Here is a 5,749-nt window from a genome sequence, read left to right on the forward strand (position 1 = left end):
AAAGCCTTTTTTTTTATATATATGCTGAAAAATATTTGAACAAAAAAAAAAATAGAACAAAAAATGTCTCATGAAGATCACTAGACAATGTCACTTTCTCTCTAGTAACTCTCAATAAAAACCTAAAAATGTGAGTAGTAGGGGTCTATATATACCTCTAGTAGCCTGTTGAGGTCCCATTGGGCTTTTGTCTTGGATCATTGTGCGGTTTGGAGGTCACCAAGTCACCCTAATTGATGACCTATGTGAATGGTGAAAATAGTGAAATATGATGTTTTGTGAATACCCGTTATGATCACCAAAAAAATACACCATGATCACATGAATATGAAATCCATGGCCCCTAACTAGAAATCTCTCACAAACTGTCAATCTACACAATTGATGCTGCCCAGGTAGGGCATGAAAGCATCTCAAAAGAGAAAGAGCACATCTAATTTTTTCTATTTATGAGCTACCACCAACAAGTTTCTAGAGCCTAGTTTGGGTCCATAGTCTTGCAGTTCTTTTGAACGAGAATCTCATTTTAGGACTCCTAAATTGCTCTCAATATCGTCGCTCTTACTATACAAATGTTAGTGAAGAGATCCTCATTTATCTTATTTAATTAGAAATTTTCAAGGCCTCTAATTGTCATTAAAGTTTATAACCTTTTCTTCCTTAAAGCTTGTCCTCAGGGGATCAAGAAGTCTCTAGAGATTGTTCAAACATATGCCATTGCATCAGGGTCAAGGTGCAATATTGAAAAATATAGATTGATCTCCCTCTCAGAAGATAACTCATTCCATTCGACAATGTGGAACGGGGAAATTGTGTCCAGAGAGACGGTATTTAGGCACCTGGGAGCCCCTCCAGGGGTGGATATAACCCACAAGCAAAGATTCTCATGGGTGTTGGGATAAGATAAGGAGCAAGTTTTGTAGGTGGTAGTATGCGCTCCTCCCTTTCTTGAGCAGATTGAAAGTGATCAATTCGTTTATGCTCCCCTATATAACATTCAATGGCCCGCTGATTAAGATAGCCAAATGAAACTGGAAGGAGTTCTTAAAATTGGTGAAAATATTCCTTTGGAAAAACAACAATAAAGACTCACTGCTATAGCAGTGGGCAAGCTGGGATGCCATAGCAAGACCGATAGAACAAGGTGGTATTGGAATACTCAACCCTAGTACTCACACGGAGGCCCAATGTGCCAAGTTTGTGGTTGCAATCAAGAAGCAATAACAAGCATGGGCTTTTATGACAATGACAATGATGGACAATGCCAAAATGTTCTTGCAAGGTGGCCAGTGGAAAGGGCTAGAGCTACACGACAAGCTACTTGCCCCTTGGTGGTCTAACCTTAAACTTGGGGGCCTTAACAGTCGAGCTAGCTTGAAATTTGCAACAGAGCAACGAAGGCCTTGGAACGGGGAGAGGTAACTAGGTACTTTGACAACTCGATGTCTCACTGGTCCCCATGTCTATCTAAGGTGAGAAGAATCCTGTTGAACCCTGCTTGGAGGGAGGTTTCTAGAAAGATGAACAACAAAGGACTCCAACAATTGGGCCAATTTTGGGACCATATTAGAAGTGATTGGAAAGGTTCAAACCAACTCGCCTCCCAGTTCCATCTCAACGGGACTGAAAGATTGCTGGTAAATAGAGTCTTAGAATGGCTTGACAATTGTTTCCTACCAACCTGCGAGTCTGGGTTTGAATGGAAAGCATGGCGGTGACCCACAGACTCACACTTTCAAAAACACACACCAAGGATGTATACAATATCCTCATGGTCTCGCTGGATTGGTTCTCCCCCTTGAACAAGCAGTTGGAAGCAATGGCCGGAGACAAGATGGGTGACAGTTGTAAGGAACATCTTGTGCCCACAATGGAGGCTTGGGGGATGAAGGTCTTCAAATGGAAGATACTTTGGGGGGCTTTGTCGATTGGGGTAAAGGTCGTAGCTAGAGGTATTGGTCCAGATAAATGCCCGCAATGTAGATCCGCAAGTGAGTACATCCCCCACCTTTTTAAGGAATGCTCGACGATTTGTGGCATTGCAAGAAAGTTTATGCAAGTGGGTTCAAAAGACATGGAAGATTGGGTTCTTCAAGAACGATCTCTTCATGGGTGGGGAAGGTGTTCGAGAGCCAACCACTGCTAATCAATACACAAATTGACAGGTTCTGTTACTTTAAACATGTTCTGAAGGCCAAGAACTGTCGAATATTCGAGTACGTCCTTGAAATAGCTAGGTTGACGGAGATCATTCAAGAAAGCAAGGAAGCGATTATAGCCAATGGGAAATGGAGGAACTCTAAAGAGTGGAACAAGGTTGTGACTGTCACAATATCTGAACCACATGGGTAAGTGTGCTCCTTGTCCAGCCAAGTATTATACCTTTGTCGTGAGGTGCACTCCCTGTATCAAACATCCACATGTAGAAAATGCATAGTCAACAGTCAGGAGTGTGTGTACAAGAGAGGTATGTGACAAGGTCAGAATGGAGCATATTGACTGATTGGAGAGGCCACACGTGATTGAGCACAAGCAGAGTGATATACAAAAGACGAAATATCCTGCGAATGTGGGAAAACAAAACTAAGGAGAACAGAGAATGGACTCCAAAGATCAAGACAACATTGCACCCTTTTATTGGCGATGATGATACTTACAAATGGTGGTCTTGACTGTTCCAAACATGGCTCTTAGCACTAGGGATGCATGATGGAATGCGAGCACCATATGGTGCATGGAAAATGTTGAAAGATGTCATGGCTCAACACGAGCGTGACTAGTAATTGTAATTCTTTTGGACTGTTCAGAGTTTTGCTTTAAAAAAAGTTTATAACCTTTTTTCATTAACAAAAGCCTAGTTGGTCTAAAATGAAAACATAATTAATTAGCAATCAAGATTCCGGTCGAATCTTGAAAATTGACAAGTAAAATGCATTGCAGCCTAATTCACGCGCATGAACTCTTTCACACCTAGCACACCCTGCCTCGTGTCTACCCCATTTAAGCTTGCCCTATCAAGCGACAAACTCTGTCCCGCGCCGCTTCTCGTCTTATCACAATCATCGGGAGCACCCGCAGAGAACACCTTCTCATCATCATTCTGACGAACACCGCATCCATTGCTACAAACAAACCACACACAGTATACTCCTACATCTACCTCAATCTGTTCATTTGCAATACCATGCACATGCAACCCTGCTTTGTGTCCTCCTCTTTTAATTGCTTTCTTTTAATGTGTGCTTAGTTAGTTCCTTGCGTATGTGCATGCAGGGGGGGGAGAGAGAGAGAGAGAGAGAGAGAGAGAGAGAGAGAGAGCAATGATTCCTACCTTATAGGGAGTTTCTACTTCTCTCCCATAAGCGATGAAGCTGCCATCACTACAATGGCTCATCAGAGCTTGGCCATTGGCACAATCCTCCCTCTCTTTCCCTTCCCTTGTTCTGCAAGCGTACCATACCCCCTTCCTTAAGCCTTGCAACTCTTGCATGGAAGGCCCTTGGAGACTTCCCCTGTACAATGCCATTCATGCTATCTCCATCTCTCTCTATCTCCCCTACACCATGCTATCCAAGGCCTGTGTTGCGCATCCTCTGCGTTTTCTTTGCCAACATCCTCAATACATCCCTCGATGTCACCATCCTCAATACATCAAGAGATACAAGCAAGACATGGTTTCCATATATTGCACCTGCAGAGAAACAAGAGAGAGAGAGAGAGAGAGAGAGAGAGAGAGATTATGTACCTCCATGCGGAGCCTCGCCCGTCAGCATGGATGGCGATGGGCCATTTGCACGTGCTCTTCAACCACTATTCAACCGCTACCGAGCCAACACAATGTAGAAAAAATCTACCCCTCCAGCCCGTCCCTCTCTCTCTCTCTCTCTCTCTCTCTCTCTCTCTCTCTCTCTCCCCACCACGTGCCCAAAAGGCACTTCCAATTTTCCAAAATTCCCAAATTTCCCAAAATAACCTTGGTTGTGAGAGTAAATTTTTTGAACAATAATTTTTTTTGTAGTTTTTCATAAGAAGACTGGTTTTATATCATAGAAGATGCTAAAACTAGAATTTGAGTTGGATGCTCTGGAGATGAATTGCTTCATTATTTTTAGGTATAATTGCCTTCTTTTGCGAGGTATTATGTGACAAATTACATGCTAAGCACACAAAAATGGATCTCAATTGTCAAAAAGGAATAAAGATTAGAAAATCTTGAACAATCCAATGAAAATAGATACAAGTGCATTTTGGATATTTTTGAAATTCAAGGGATATTTTGGGAATTTCCACAAATTATAGGGATATTTTTCCCTTTTAAAAAATGGGTCCTCCCCTACTCACAAACATGCAGGTGGATGCCTCCCTGCTTTCATATTAAAACTAAAACACTTTACTTTTACATCCCATGAAACCAAGGTATCCCCTTATATTCTACGTCAATTGCTTTCAAAAATTGGGGGGTCCTACTACTTAGTGCAAGTAGAAAAGTTGAAGCTAATCTTCAAGTATAATTTTAGTGCAGGGTTTACAAAGAATGGAGAATGGATTGCAAAATAAAAATAAAAAATCATTTTATTTATAGAAAGAATGAAGTTAATATTTTCTCTTTCTTTCTCGAAAGTTTTTGAAGCTGTCAAGGAGAACTAAAATTAAATACTTTTCATAAATCATAACTATATCATTTTGAGGAAGCGTATTTGAATAATTTTAGCTCCATACCAGGAAGAACATTTTGATACCCGTATTAAAACATGTGCATTGATTGAAATGGCTTTGTATCCACTAGTATGTGACCCGCGCGTTGCTGCGGCTAGAAAATGCATGTCTTCTATTCTTTCAACTACAAAAGTGAAAAATTATATAGATTCTATTATTCTACATGTATACACTCCCTTGCATTTCAAAAAAATGATTCACAACATCTCTCTATGGATTCTCAAATAAAAAATATACATGCAAAGGGGAACAAATATTCCTTTATTATTAAGCTTGGCAGATTCTCACACATTATGTAGGATTTTCTAGCCCTTATTCAATGGATCTAGGTGCTCTATAGCTATTGAAGAGAACACACACACACACACAAAGATTAATATTTTTATCCTCCTCCCTACTCTCTGTTTAATTGGATAGTTCTCTAGGTTGTTGGTAGTTGTTTAATTCTGTCTCCCTCCGTAGTGCCCAAAAAAAAACTTTAAATACTAAATTCCTTCACATTTTGAAGGTTTTCTTACCTAATTTAGAGGTAACATTTCAAAATTTGTAGGTGACAATACACTTTTTTCTTGAGCTTTTCTCCCAATTCATGAAGTCTCCAACTTTTATGGTGTTCGTCATACAATAGAAGTTGCTTCTTGTTAAGCAGCATGCTACGCACACACACACACACACACACAGACTAATTGTTTGAGAAAAAAAAAAGCTACATAGGGCCTGCTATCTCCATGAAGAAGGAGAATTCAACCTTAAATAGATTCTCAAAGGATCTGCTACACATCTTTGGTCAACATGGAAGATAATCGTGCCTATGTGTACCATGTCTGAGAGATGTAGTTGGCCATGGAAGTGAAGAAGATGTGTAGTGCCATTTCCACCCAATGAGCTCATCTGGTGAGGAGTACCATCACAACTTGGTTGCACTCACATCGAGTTGGTATGCTAAAGATGGATAATTCCAAGCCTTTAGAAGAGATGAAAAGAAGCATAGCTCATCTTTGCTCATTGGATGACTTATACATCAGACTTGACA

Source organism: Adiantum capillus-veneris, chromosome 8, assembly GCF_014529385.1.
Source record: "Adiantum capillus-veneris isolate H3 chromosome 8, ASM1452938v2, whole genome shotgun sequence".
NCBI lineage: Eukaryota > Viridiplantae > Streptophyta > Polypodiopsida > Polypodiales > Pteridaceae > Adiantum > Adiantum capillus-veneris.